The sequence below is a fragment of the Conger conger genome, chromosome 16 (assembly GCF_963514075.1).
Source record: "Conger conger chromosome 16, fConCon1.1, whole genome shotgun sequence".
Taxonomy (NCBI): domain Eukaryota; kingdom Metazoa; phylum Chordata; class Actinopteri; order Anguilliformes; family Congridae; genus Conger; species Conger conger.
In genome coordinates, this window is record NC_083775.1 from 30,173,246 (window position 1) to 30,187,626 (window position 14,381).

The 14,381-nt window shown below is 47.5% G+C and overlaps 1 pseudogene; it reads left to right on the forward strand.

Annotated features, from left to right (window-relative positions):
• The first annotated feature begins 1,220 nt into the window (after positions 1-1,220).
• Positions 1,221-14,228, forward strand: LOC133114971 (alpha-2,8-sialyltransferase 8F-like; annotated as a pseudogene).
• The last annotated feature ends 153 nt before the right edge of the window (positions 14,229-14,381 follow it).

A 14,381-nucleotide genomic window follows, 5' to 3' on the forward strand; every position in this document is an offset into this window, starting at 1 on the left:
TAGTCCTTATCTTTGTTGTACTTGTAGCACTTGAAATTGCTCAACCCTCTAGGTTCCTTCAGCGCACTTGTTCCCAGTGATGGGTACTTTGCACTTTGTTGTACGTCGCTCTGGATAAAATGTAATGTAATGTAACATGCTGTTCTGTGGTCCAGGGGTTTTAAACTCCAGTAAAGCACGACGCCATTAACCCAGTAGTGCCAGTCCCCTCATTCTTTCTCAGAAACATTCCTGAATTCACAACAAAAGTAATGATCAACTGAAGGGACGCGGTGCCAAGCGCCGTCGTCCGGCGTGACCCGACAACACACCGCTACTGTGGCGGGCAGGCGAGACTGAGAGGCTAATCATTTTCCATTTCCATCAGCCCGTTTACTGCCGAGATCGCCACTTTACTGCTGTGTGCGACGGGTTTCATAAGCCTGTTATTTCAGCCACACTTGCCAGCGGAATTAATATGAACTTTGGAGGCAGAGTCAGAAGTTACGCGGCCGTGTTGTATGAACTCCTTTACCTACTAGGAGATATCCAGAGCTTGAGTTTGTTCCCCCCCCCCCCCCCCCGGTATTATTTCAGAGTCCACCCCTTTCGTTCCTCAGCATTAGATTTGTAACGATTCCATTACTCTTACCCCCCCTCCCTACCCAACAGCTGCTCTGGGAAAAGAAAAAAAAATACTCTCTCCTATATTAAAAGCAGGAAGGCGCTGATGCTGCAGACCAACTTGAGCCAGACTCCGAGAGCACTCCACCAGAACTTGGCAGGGAGCGAGAAAAGGGAGAGCGACGCAATCGGGGAGATCCGATTGGCCGATAGCCCAACCTGAGCCTCGACTGACCCTCATTGGCTGTCTCGGTTATGAAAAAAAGAAGAAGGGGGGGTTGCTCTCGGATACAGTCGCGCGCACACACAGACACACACACACACATGTATACACAGTTACCCAACCGCCCTGCTGCAATCTTTCATGACTCTCCCGCTACACGCACAGCCCCCCCCCCCCACACACACACACACACACACACAGCAGAGACAGGCCCAGGGCTAATTCAGTACCAGGCACTCATGTTACTACTGAAGCCAGAGAGAGGGTCAGGGGGGCGGGGGTAGCGCTTGAGAGGGAGGGGTGTGGAGGGAAACAGTGGGGAGGCTTCGGGTGGGGGTTGGGAAAGCACAAGGAGGAACAGCTTGAAATTCGGGACTTCAGCAGAAAGTGGGAACGTGGTAGGGTCTGTGAAAGAGAGAGAGACAGACGGAGAGAGAGAGAGCGAGTGAGTGAGTGAGTGAATGTGGGAGGGAGATAAAGAGAGTGGGGGGAGTTTCGATAAAGCAAAGCCGGGAAGCCGACTGATTGATCTTCTCCCCGCACGGAGGAAGGGGCAGAAACGAAGATGACGGATGAATGAAAAAAGTTGGAATGGATGTGAGCGGAGCGTTTAATGGGGCAAAGACAGAGTGATATAAGACAAGAGGAGGCGTGGTGAGAGAGAGAGAGAGAGAGAGAGAGAGAGATAAAGGTGTGTGTGTGTGAGAGAGAGATAGAGGAAAATAAGAGTGTGTTAGGCAAATAGGCAGAGATAAACGGCTAAAGGAGGCAGAGGAAGAGGTTTGCCGGAGAAGGCAGCAGTTAAACTGAAAGAGAGAGAGTATAGGAGGCAGGAAGTGAGAGAGAGGGAAAGAGAGGGAGAGAGAGAGAGAGAGAGAGAGAGGGAGGGATGAAGGGGCTGCTGTTAAGGCTGCTCTTCTCCCTGATGCTCTGTCTCTTCATCCTGGGAACAGTCCTGACCGCCTTCGTATGGTACGTCTTCAACTACAGGTGAGTCCTCAGCTGATCTGGGATCAGCTCACCCCTTTCACCATCGGTCAGGCGAGATTGCTCCGGGGTCAGCGCTCAGGAAGGCAACTTTTATCCGCTCTGTCTCCAGCGCGGGGGGGGGGGGGGGGGGGGGGGACTGTCCCAGTGTGGACGGACGTCTCCCCCTGTGGAGACAGGACCCCCGCAGTCAGGCCCCCTGTGGAGACAGGACCCCCGCAGTCAGGCGCCCGGAGAAGGGATTTACCCTGAGGAGGCAAGAGAATGGAATTCCAGGCTGGATACTTCTGGGATTAATTGCTTCCTAACGCAGTTTCCTTGCGGGAAAGTGAAACGTTTGGGAGGGAAACGTTGCGCCGGCCGCATTAAACAATGCCGTTCTTTTCCACTCGAGGGTCGACGGCTCGTTACGACAGCGCTGAAAGAATGCTGGGACCCGGTGATCTGTGTGGAAATTTTTGCCCGGCTTGGCTCCGCAATCAGAGTCTCTCAGAGCGATTAGGTAGATGAATCCAGGAATGAGTCAAAAGTCCACTGATATGGCCACATATCCAAAGCACGAATCTGCACTCCCTGTATTCTATAGGTCAGGAGAAACGTGGGGTAACTCAACTCTCAGCTCTGCTAATACCCTTTGAAAAGTTATTGTTTTGTTCAAATTCTGTTCTAAGGTTGATGGGTCATGGGAGTTATATTGCTCAAGAAAAATGTTTTGGGGAAGTACATTTATGCTGAAGAAAGATACAAAAATAAAGGCTATTGTAGATACAAGTATATGTGATTCAAATAATGGTTCTATGGTTTTGTAAGCCAGGTTCAAATGTTAAATGTTATACACATTAATGTTAAATAATGATTTAATTGAATGTTGGTTTCTTCTTCTGATTTGTTGAATGGGCCCTGGTCCACATAAAAAAACTCTGCTGTTATCTTTATTATCATTCTTTGAGACTTGAAGAACAGTGCAAAATTTGTGAGCTAATTTGGAATAAAGTTGGGGAAATGTTGACTAAAACAACACTTCTCCGTCACATTAGTTTTGTTCAGAATGTACTGTACATAAATGTTACTTAAAACTCTAATTTACTTACAAGTCACTATGGGTAGGTCTACTACTACAATGATTAGTTGCTTCAAGCTAACCTGTAGCTAGCACGGTTATTTTAAAACATAAAGTGAGTAGCTCTTACTTTTCTCCATGTTGCCGGTGAGGACATGCCTTTCCTGGTTGTTTCCAAAATACTTCAACAAATGTTGCAATTTTTGTAGAATGTTTTTTATTAAATTGAAAAGGATTTTTAGTCATTGGGGTTGATGGTAATTATTTCTATGCTGTTAAGCTGATTTGGTTGTGCTAAAAATGTGTTGTGGTGTGATTAAGCTGTATGTAAACAAGGCAGTGGTTTGGTCAGGTGTATTTAGCAGTGGTTTTCTTTACATCAGCTAAATTTAGTAGGCATTTCAACTCGCATATTTCACGCTGCATTAACTGATTTAATCATTCATTTATATGTCTGTGTGTGTGTGTGTGTGTGTGTGTGTGTGTGTGTGTGTGTGTGTGTGAGAGAGAGCGTGTGATATACTCATACACACAATTCAAGCTTGATATACATTCGATGTGTATTTGAAATGATAAATGTATGACTCATTAGTTTTCCTTCCCATAGAGGCTGTTTGGTTCACGCTGCGTTTCTGTCTCCACAGTGATGTCAAGCCACACAGCCCCTCAATTCAGGCTCACAAGAGCCCAGAATTGGACCCCTCTTTGGCGTGCAAGGAGTGCAGGTGAGGGAGGGCCTGTTGCCTTACTGCAGCGATGGTGGTCTTTGCGTGTCTGTTTGCTGGACGGCCTGGTCTGCCGGCCTGGTCTAGCTTCTGTTTGTGTACAGCAGGGTTATTTCATTGGAGCCAGATGCCGAGATTGTTTTCAATACGTGGGAAAATCCTCAAGCCTCATAACAACATAATGAGTAGATACAAATGGGCGGCCTGTAGCGTAGTGGTTAAGGTGGTTAAGCCTGGACCTGCAATGTTGGCGGTTCGATCCCCAGTGTAGCCACAATAAGATCCGCCCAGCCGTTGGGCCTTTGAGCAAGGCCCAGGCCCTTCACCCTGAATTGCTCCAGGCGAGGATTGTCTCCTGCTTAGTCTAATCAACTGTACGTTGCTTTGGATAAAAGCCTCAGCCAAATGACATGTAATCGTATGTAAAATTAAGTGCGAGAAGCTTGCTTTGAGTTGTGTGTTCGCTTCTGTAGGAAGCTCTCTCATCTTTCTTTTCACACCCTTAATTCAAACTAGACTTGACAATAGTCCAAATCGTAAATGGCTTAAATCAGTGGTCCTCACTCCTGGTCCTGAAGGGCCGCAGGCTGTCCTGGTCTCAGCACTTAATTGACCAACTAAAGCAGTTAACTCACCTCACTTGGTTTCCTGGGTCTGAATTGGTTGCTGATATTAAGGGGAGAACAAAAACCAGCAGAACCTGTGGCTCTCCAGCACCAGGAGTAATGTAATGTAATGTAATGTAATGTAATGTAAATGATCATAAAAGTTTTAAACTGACAGTTTTTATCCACAAAATGTGACAGTTACATTAATGGTTCACAGGTAGAGACCAATGGTAATGCCGGAATCAGACTAAACAATATATTAGTCTTTCACAATGGTCACTGTATCAGATTAGGTAGTCATAGTGCCATCAAGTCTTGGCCAGGAGAGTGGCAACACTACAAGTATTACCCTGACCAATCATCCTACACTGCCGAAGCACTATGTGTGATATTTACCTATGTGCACCAGAGAGCGCTCTGTCATCCTATTGGTCAACGTCAAGGAACACATACTTGATCGTCATCAGGAGTATCAAACTAGGCAGGAAAAGACAAAACATTATGACATGCTAGACTTCTCATCGGGTTGTTGTGGGGCATCCCAGATGCCACATCGCTGATCTTCAAATTATGTGACACTACGAGGGGTAAAGACGTCCGTTAGTCGTTCCTCACGTTCATTTCGTGCCCAATGCTGGAAATTTGTTGGCGGTGACAAAATCATGTCAGAGTTGTATTGTTTATAGAGAATTTTTCATCTGTGCTGACTTTGAGCTTCCAGAGTCTATGCTTTATTTAATACTAATACAAACAGAATACAGAGAATATTTTCTACCAAAAAAAAGCAATGTCACTTTAAAATAATTCAGCTTCACTCTGCGTTTGAAAACTTGGCCAAGGGCTGGAATACTTGCAAGGCACGATATGTAAATATAGTACGTATATCTGAAAGCATCTGGAGTCTGTTAGGAATCATGAGCGTGACCCAACTAAGATCTGATAAGCCAAGGTGAAAAAAGGATTTTATGGTCAGATGATACCAAGATAAAAGTTTCTGGCCAAAATGCAAAGCTCTGCGTGTGGCCTAGATTTAACACTGGCCATGCCCCAGGAAACACCATCTCTACAGTGAAGTATAGTGGTGATGGCATCATGCTATGGGGATGCTTTTCATCAGCAGGGACTGGAGCAAAATACAGGGAAATATTGCTCACTGCCCTGCTTCATGCAGCTAAAATGAAAACTGAAGCTTGGGAGAAAGCTAGCCAGCAAGCAATTGTAATGCTAGCTAGTTAGCGACAATACAATAAACAACAAAGCGTATTTTCACTTGACTTGAAAATGTGTGTTATGGCTTTATACACTTGAAAATGTATTTTTTGCCGTTGTATCTGTACCTTGTGATGCAGCAGACAGATTCTTTGTTATAGCCTCGAGGGTTATGGCTGACAGCCCTCTGCGCAAGAAAATTTTGCTGTTGAGATTTCGGGGCTGGAAGGGCGTACCTTCCTGTGAAGTTTTTTAGCTCTGGCAATTAAATCAACATGGCATTTGTACAGTGTGAGCACCCAGTCACTGAAGGAACAGGAATATTGTGTCCTTTGTGATTATCAACGCAGCTGCTTTCTCACAAATTGAATGAATCTAATGTTATGAATCAAAGCTGTGTGCCAGTGAGGCTAATGCAACCTACATCATTCATGAGAGACTAGTTAACTATTAGCCGACTTGATATATAGTAGGCGTACCCAGTTGCAGTTTGTAAGATTGTCTTGCTCTCTGGATTCTCAATCGATTGGCTTTCCATGAACAGAGACTACGGTATGAACGCACGCATTAAAAATTCATTTGAGTCAGACAAGTCACGATGAATATGTATCGAGGTTTAATGCTAACTTTGGCGTCGGCTCTGCCTCTCATCTCTCCCTGATGTAAAGCCTGCTGAAACAGGGAGTCGCTACAAACCCCCCCCGTCACGGGGATCTCAGCGCAGCGCAATGGCTTTAGCGTGCAGAATGCACCAGGCAGCAGGGCAGCTTCGTATGACTGCATCAGAGCAGATGCGGCAGCAGCTAGCAGGCAGCATAGCACGGCAGAGTGCGCAAAATGAGCAAGGGCCTGAACAGGTAAGGGTGGTGCTTTATATAGCCCCTCCCATTCGACGTAAGCATCATGTGAGGGGGCGGAGCTTCTCGAGTTGTCATTTTTAATGAAGTGGAATGGTGGGCCACCCGCATTCCAGCTCAGCTCTGCACACAACTCTCACTCACAAGAGCTGGAGGCTGCCATGCTACCGACCGACAGAATTGACGCAGGAAATCTGTGAATTAATTTCCAATAAATAGGCTAACTGCTACTAATCGAATGGGTCTGTCTGAACTACTTATTTTTGATGGGTTATATTAACATATATTAATATTAACATGATATGAATATGTCTGACAGACACTAATTAGTTGAAACATAGGCCGCAGTGCCAAAAAGAGGAAATTTGACTCAGGCATTTTCTGATTATTGGAGGGAACAAATTAAGCATTTCTCAGTGGGCTGTGTAAACTGTGTGGCCTGTCCTCTGCCAAAGGAACTCTGTTACGCCTATGTCTGTTTGTTAAAAATTCATGTTCCGTGTTTCCATTTAATGTCTCCTATGCCATAGCGCTATGATTGATTATTATTTCTGGGTCCGTTTTTGTCAGTGCACTGTCCACAAGAGCACATAATGTCTTTTGTGAGTTGAATGGGAGATGGGGAACAGCAAGGGAATAACTGCTGAAATCTACACAGGGAAGGGAGCCAACTGAACAACTCTGGTATGTGTGGGAGAGAAGCACATGAGTACATCAGATTTCCAGTTCATAGCGTCCAACTTAAGAAAAACATTACATTATATTACATTATTGGCATTTGGCAGACGCTCTTATCCAGAGCAACGTACAGTTGATTAGACTAAGCAGGAGACAATCCTCCCCTGGAGCAATGCAAGGATAAGGGCCCTGCTCAAGGGCCCAACGGCTGTGCGGATCTTATTGTGGCTACACCGGGATTAGAACCACCAACCTTGGGAGTCCCAGTCATTTACCTTAACCACTACGCTACAGGCCGCCCCAAAACAATTTACACTTGACTGTCTCCTACCTGAGTCTCATCATTTCCTGTCTGACGCTAGCATTCTCTCACCAGACTCCCAATGTCTCCCAGTCCTATTTGACTTAAACAATCTGCCACAGTCCCTGTTTGTCTCCCAACTGACTAAAAGTCCCTCGCTGTCTTCCGCCTTGCTCTAAAATTCTCCTCCACTGTCTCCTTCCTGTCCCACGCCATCCATACCTGTGTCACACCTGTCTGTCACTTTTGTCCGCTGAAGGGACATTGACAAGATGGTGGAACTCTACAGCCACACCTGGAAGAAGCAGAATACCAATTTCAACAAGTTCAGGTAAAGAACTCGCTCAGTCGATAGTCACTGAACCTCTGTCAGACTTTACAAGCGTGAACGCAATGTCTTTTTGTGTTTTTGTTTCCTTTTTTTGGGAGGGGAGTGGTCAGAGCTAACCTTTTACCTAAAATCCAGGTCGAAGTTAACTCCCCCCACCAAACACGCACAGACAATGTAAACACACAGCTACAGGAGGAGCTGGGAAACGATTTTCACAACGCTGGCTCAGCTTCTGTGTCCAGTGGGTCAAGGTTGCGGATGAAGGGGGTGGGCAACTCCAAGGGTGGGCCTCCCCAACTGGTTAATAAGGGTAGAGATAACACATCCGTGTCAAAACACATGTAGGATCATTAACTGTAATAGGACACAGAGTGCAGAAAAGAAGGGTCTTCTCGAGAGGTTCTTCCTCCTCGATGACTCAGAAAGGAAAAGGCCCTCGTCACAAGGCTGAGGTCGAAGGCTGCGTCTGACTACCACAATATCGCAGGTTTCAGCAACCGGGAGTTTGTACTGGGAGATGCAGGTGGCTTCATCTTGCCAGATGTGGAGCAGACTGAATCCCGTGAGGATTTCTCGGGTTACTGCCGCTTTAAACCCCTCCAGATGTTCGTGGGAGAAGACTCGTCTTCGGCGAGAGATAACGGCCCCCTCCCATTTGACCAGCAGCCGCTCTCCTCTAGTACCACATGACCTGCGGTATCGAAACCAGCCGCTTTGTCACAGGCTAGTGCACAAACTTCAGCTGCGGTGCTCAGCAGTATAACGAGAGGCAGCAGTCGACACATACACACACACACACACACACACACGCACACACATACACACAGGCCTATAACACAAAAATTTCCATAATTCAAATGCATGTGAAATTTGAGAATTTGTCAGTACGACGTGAGAAATTTGTTACCAAATGATGTTACCAAACAAATGTGTTACCATGAAGGTGAGATATATTACTGCAACTGCTGTGAACTCCAGTTTTGTGGCATCATTTGGCTTTGGCAAACGGTATTTGGTGTAAATCAAAGAAGATGATATTGATATTATACAGTGCCTTTGTCACCCTAGATTTAAAGTAGTGCCTTTTCCTGGGCTACTCACTACAGTAAAGACATAGATGCTATAATGAAGGGCACCTAAAATTGTTTCTACTAGAAATTAAAGTAAAGTCTCAAGACATTTAATCTCCAGGATCAGCAAAAGAATTTGACTGAAAGGGATTAGCAAAGGGAAGTGTGAGAGATTCTTCCCTCTCCCCCCTTTCAGTTCTATCAGCGGAACAAGGGGTCATGGGTGTAAATGAGCTAAAGGTCAAATCTACACTGATAGCAGTATGTTTGTTGAAGGTTAACAAACCATGGAATGGAACAGGATATAAGATAATGAGGCTCGACCTGGGCACCAGTAAAACACAGGAAGTGCACAGAGCTTTGGGAGTAAAGGGAGGAGTAGGTCAGGAAGAAGTTGTGGTGAGTCCTGGAGCTAAATTTGGATGGGCATTCCCCTATAGCTGGGTTCCTCTCAAGATTTCTTCCCATCGGGAAGAACTATACTCGCACTATACTAATAAAATTGAATTGAATTGAATTGAATTGAATTAAGGTTGTATGTTGGGACAGGGTGTAGTGAGTACGGTAGTATGATTGAACAGATTGTGATGACTATGGTTGTATGAGTGAACAGGTTGTAGTGAGTAGATCTCTAAGTGAGAACATGTTCTAAGTAGTTCTACATGTGGTGAGTGAGTAGGGTCATATGTAGGAACAATTGGTGATGAGTAGGTATGTTGGAACATGTTGTTGTGAGTATGGCTGTATTTTGGAGCAGATTGTGGTGAGTATGTCTGTATGAGTGGACAGGCTTTGGTGAGTAGATCTGTATGTATCTGTACGACTACTGTCTGTTCTGGCTCCACGGTGGTGGAACGAACTCCCCGTTGAGGACAGAACTGTAGAATCTCTCCCCACCTTCAAGTGCAAGCTGAAGACACACCTCTTCAAGCAGCACCTCTCCCCATCCCTCCCTACCTCCCTGTGAACCTTAATTGTTGTCTCTGTGACTTGCTTTGTGTATCGGTATTCTTAGTTGGCTAGGTAAGCAGTGTTTGGATAGTTAACTTTGGTCACTTTTGCTGTTTGTTTGTTTCTTTGTTCTCAAAAAAAAAAAAAAAAAAAAAGGCTCTCGTCCTTATCTTTCTTGTACAGGTAGCAATTGAAATTGTACTTCCCTCTAGGGACTTTCAGCGAACTTATCCCTGGTTATGGGTATGCACTTTGTTGTACGTCGCTCTGGATAAGAGCGTCTGCCAAATGCCAATAATGTAATGTAATGTAATGTATGTTGGAACATGTTGTGGAGAGTAGGGTTGTATGTTGGAACATGTTGTGGAGAGTAGGGTTGTATGTTGGAACATGTTGTGGAGAGTAGGGTTGTATGTTGGAACATGTTGTGGAGAGTAGGGTTGTATGTTGGAACATGTTGTGGAGAGTAGGGTTGTATGTTGGAACATGTCGTGGAGAGTAGGTCTGTATGTTGGAACATGTTGTGGAGAGTAGGTCTGTATGTTGAAACAAGTGAGTAGGTTTGTATGTGCTCACACTGTTGTGTTACCCACAGATCCCAGCTGTCTAACAGGTGTCATGGCATCTCTACGGCCATCGTCACTCAGAATAACACGCCGCTGGACTCTAAGATTGTCTACGATGGGGAGAAGAGGAAGCCCCTGCAGGTGACCCCCAAACTCTACAGCACGTTCCCCAAGGTACCTACGCCCCCAAAGAATAATGCTCACCTTATTAGTGAGTGTGTGCGTGAGTGTAACATGCACTGTGTGTGTGTGTGAGGGAGAGAGTTTGTGTCTCAATGTGTGTATTAGTTTGTGTTGTATTATGTACGTATTATGTGTATGTACATGTGTGTGTTAGTGTGTGTGTGTGTGTGTGTTAGTATGTCTATGTGTTCGTGTGTGTATGTGTGTTAGTGTGTGTGTGTTAGTGTGCGTCTGTATGTGTGTTAAGTGTGTGTGTGTATGTATGTTAGTGTGTGTGTGTGTGTGTGTGTATGTGTGTATGTTAGTGTGTGTGTATATATGTTAGTGTATGTTAGTGTGTGTATATGTGTTAGTGTGTGTGTGTGTTAAGTGGGGGTGTGTGTATGTGTATTAGTGTGTGTGTTAAGTGGGTGTGTGTGTATGTGTGTGTGTTAATGTGTGTGTATGTGTGTATGTCAGTGTGTGTGTATGTGTGTTAGTGTGTGTATGTGTGTGTATGTTAGTGTGTGTGTGTGTGTGTGTGTTAGAGTGTGTGTGGGTGTTATTGTGTGTGTGTGTGTTAGTGTGTGTGTGTGTGGGTGTTAGTGTGTGTGTGTGTGTGGTCTGTAGAGGGTGTAACACCGTGTGGTCTGCAGAGGGTGTAACACCGTGTGGTCTGCAGAGGGTGTAACACCATGTGGTCTGCAGAGGGTGTAACACCATGTGGTCTGTAGAGGGTGTAACACCATGTGGTCTGCAGAGGGTGTAACACCATGTGGTCTGTAGAGGGTGTAACACCGTGTGGTCTGCAGAGGGTGTAACACCGTGTGGTCTGAAGAGGGTGTAACACCGTGTGGTCTGCAGGAGCAGCCGTTGGAGAACGTCACCTGGAAGACGTGCGCGGTGGTGGGGAACGGCGGGATCCTGGCCAACAGCAGCTGTGGGGAGGCCATCGACTCTGCCCAGTTCGTCTTCAGGTGGGTACGCCTTTCAGAGCGGCGTTGAGGACCTCTGAGCGACTGCACCGTAAACGACAACACTACCCGAGCCACGTAATCATAAAGTCTCTGTCTCTCCCTCTGTGAAAAGGTGTAACCTCCCTCCCCTGGGCAAGGCCCACAGGAAAGATGTAGGCAACAAGACTAACCTGGTGACTGCAAATCCCAGCATCCTCATGGAGAAGTGAGTCAGGGGTCGGAGCGGGTCAAAACCATGAATGCTATGGCAATGTTATGTTAATTATTTGATGTCATTATCAGGGGTTGACATACGTGGTACGCAAGAAGGATGCTTGGCAAAGAGATTAAAATGTGCTGCAATTTTACATCATAACAAAAAAAAAAATTCTGTGCATGCATACTTGTGTACCAATCATGTCCGCTTGCCCGAAGCATTTACGCAACCTGACATTTTTGAAAGTTTTATTGTCATATTTTGACTTGAAATCTTATTTCAAAAAGATTGCCAATGAGGTGAGACATTTTGACTAATTTCAAGATCTGGGCAAAGACAACCTCACTTCATGTCAAGCAAAAAGTCAAAACAACTCAAAACAAGCTAATATTTTTTCCTTGAGAGAAAGAAGCATGATTGTAAGCCTCATTGCAAGAGGAACACACTTGCTAAGGCAGACTTTTTTTTGGCATTGTATTCATCTGCGAGCGTATACATGGCAGCTGAAGTCGGTCCCTATGGAAAACATTTCACTGTGGTCTGGTCAGTGAGTGCCTAGCATTGCTGCAGCTGAATAATTGAGTGCAGAAGTTGCTATGAAACCCAGAAATACATACAGCCCTCAAGATATGCCCCCCCCCCCCAGTCTAAACGAAAGTCACAAGACAATTTGTCAGCTTCTATGTTTGTTATCCTATCTGTTTGGGAGGGGATACATACAGCGCATTTAGCACTCAGCTACAGCGTCAGCTTGAACACTAGAAGTGTTCGCTGTTAATGTTTCCTGCTGGTGCTTTCTCACCACACAATCTCTATCTCGGCATCGAAAATCCATTGTCATCGAAACCTACTGGTGAACAATTTTATATCTGTAGTCATTTGTGTGAAAGGGGTCAAATTATTTGGAAAATTAATATAAAATTAATAATAAGTGGTGTAATTCATAGAGCAGATAAATAGGCATATCAAACACTGTAATGAAGGTTTGGCAACTACATTTTGGCAGCAGGCATGAATCTCATCTTGAATAAATCTTTTTTTTTTGTTTCTCAACAATTAAAACCTTGGCCGCATAGTTTGCTGGTATGTCTTTGCTGCCTTTGCCAGTTCAAGTATGCAACTAATATAGTTGAGTGCTGGGGCTATGATATGACAAAAATGTACAGCAACTGATCCAGATCCTGGGCCTGGGGACATATTCTATATTCTACTCTGCTGATTCATATCTCTTTGCTTCCTCCTCTCTCTGCCTCCCTTTCTACCCCTCCCCATCCCTCTCCTCTCTCTCTCCCACCTCTCTCCCCTCCCTCTCCCTCTCTCCCTCTCCTCTCTCCCCCCTCCCTCTCTCTCCCTCTCTCTCTCCCTCCCCTCTCTCTCCCTCTCTCTCTCCCCCTCTCTCTCTCTCTCTCCCTCCCCTCTCCCTCTCTCCCTCCCCTCTCTCTCTCTCCCTCTCCTCTCTCCCTCTCTCTCTCTCTCTCCCTCCCCTCTCCCTCGCTCTCCTCCTCTCTCCCCTCCCTCTCCCTCTCTCCCCTCTCCCTCTCTCTCTCCCTCCCCTCTCCCTCTCTCCTCCCCTCCTCCCTCTCCCTCTCCTCTCTCCCTCTCTCTTTCCCTCCCCTCTCTCCCTCTCTCCCTCTCTCCTCTCCCCCTCTCTCTCTCTCTCTCTCTCTCTCTCCCTCCCCCCTCCCCTCTCCCTCTCTCCCTCCCCTCTCTCTCTCTCCCTCTCTCTCTCCCTCCCCTCTCTCTCCCTCTCTCTCTCTCTCTCTCACCCTCCCCTCTCCCTCTCTCCCTCCCCTCTCCCTCTCTCTCTCTCCCTCTCCTCTCTCCCTCCCTCTCTCCCTCTCTTTCTCCCCTCTCTCTCTCTCTCTCTCTCTCTCTCTCTCTCTCTCTCTCTCCCTCTCCTCCCCTCCCCCCCCCGTAAGGTTCGAGGGCCTGATGGAGTACCGGCGGCCCTTCGCGGACAGCCTGCGGGCGTACGGCGACTCCCTGCTGCTGCTGCCGGCGTTCTCGTACGCCCACAACACGCCGGTGTCGCTGCGCGCCCCTGTACACGCTGCGCGACTTCGGCAGCCCCGCCCGGCCCGCCTTCCTCAACCCGGACTACCTGCAGAGCCTGTCGCACTTCTGGAGGGCGCAGGGCCTGCGCACGGTGCGGCTCAGCACGGGCCTCATCGTCAGCAGCCTGGCGCTGGAGCTGTGCGCCAACGTGCACCTGTACGGATTCTGGCCCTTCAGCCTGCACCCCGCCGACCGCCGGCCGCTCACCAACCACTACTACGACGACCGGCAGGGCAAGAAGAAGGTGCACGCCATGCCGGCCGAGTTCGGCCACCTGCTGCGCCTACACCGGCAGGGCGTGGTCAGGGTGCACCTGGGCCAGTGCGAGGCGGGGCCCAGGTAGGCCACGTCCCCGCCCCATGCAAACTAGGGGGGGGGGACTATAGGTGACACTAAAATGGATCCTCTCCTTGCCTGCCCCTCTCCCCCTATTCCCCCTATCCCACTCTCCTTCTCCTCTCCTGCCCCTCCCACTCTCTCTCTCCCTCTCCTCTCTCTCCCACCCCTCTCTCTCCCTCTCTCCCTCCCCTCTCCCTCCCCTCTCTCCCCTCTCTCTCCCCTCTCTCCCTCCCCTCTCTCTCTCTCCCTCTCTCCGTACTTCCAGACAGAAGAGGAGATGAGCGGAGAAAAGGAGGATGCGTTTCATCGAGTATTGGGGCGCACCCCAGGACTGTGAATCTGCCCCTCCCCTTGACCCCTCCCACATCCCTGACCCCTTCCTCCAGCTCCGCCCCTCCCACCTTTTCCCCATGCCAGGCATTGCAGGGGAACCACGCCCACCCCCGGTGCCCCGCCCCTGGCCCCTCCCCTGACCCCGCCTCC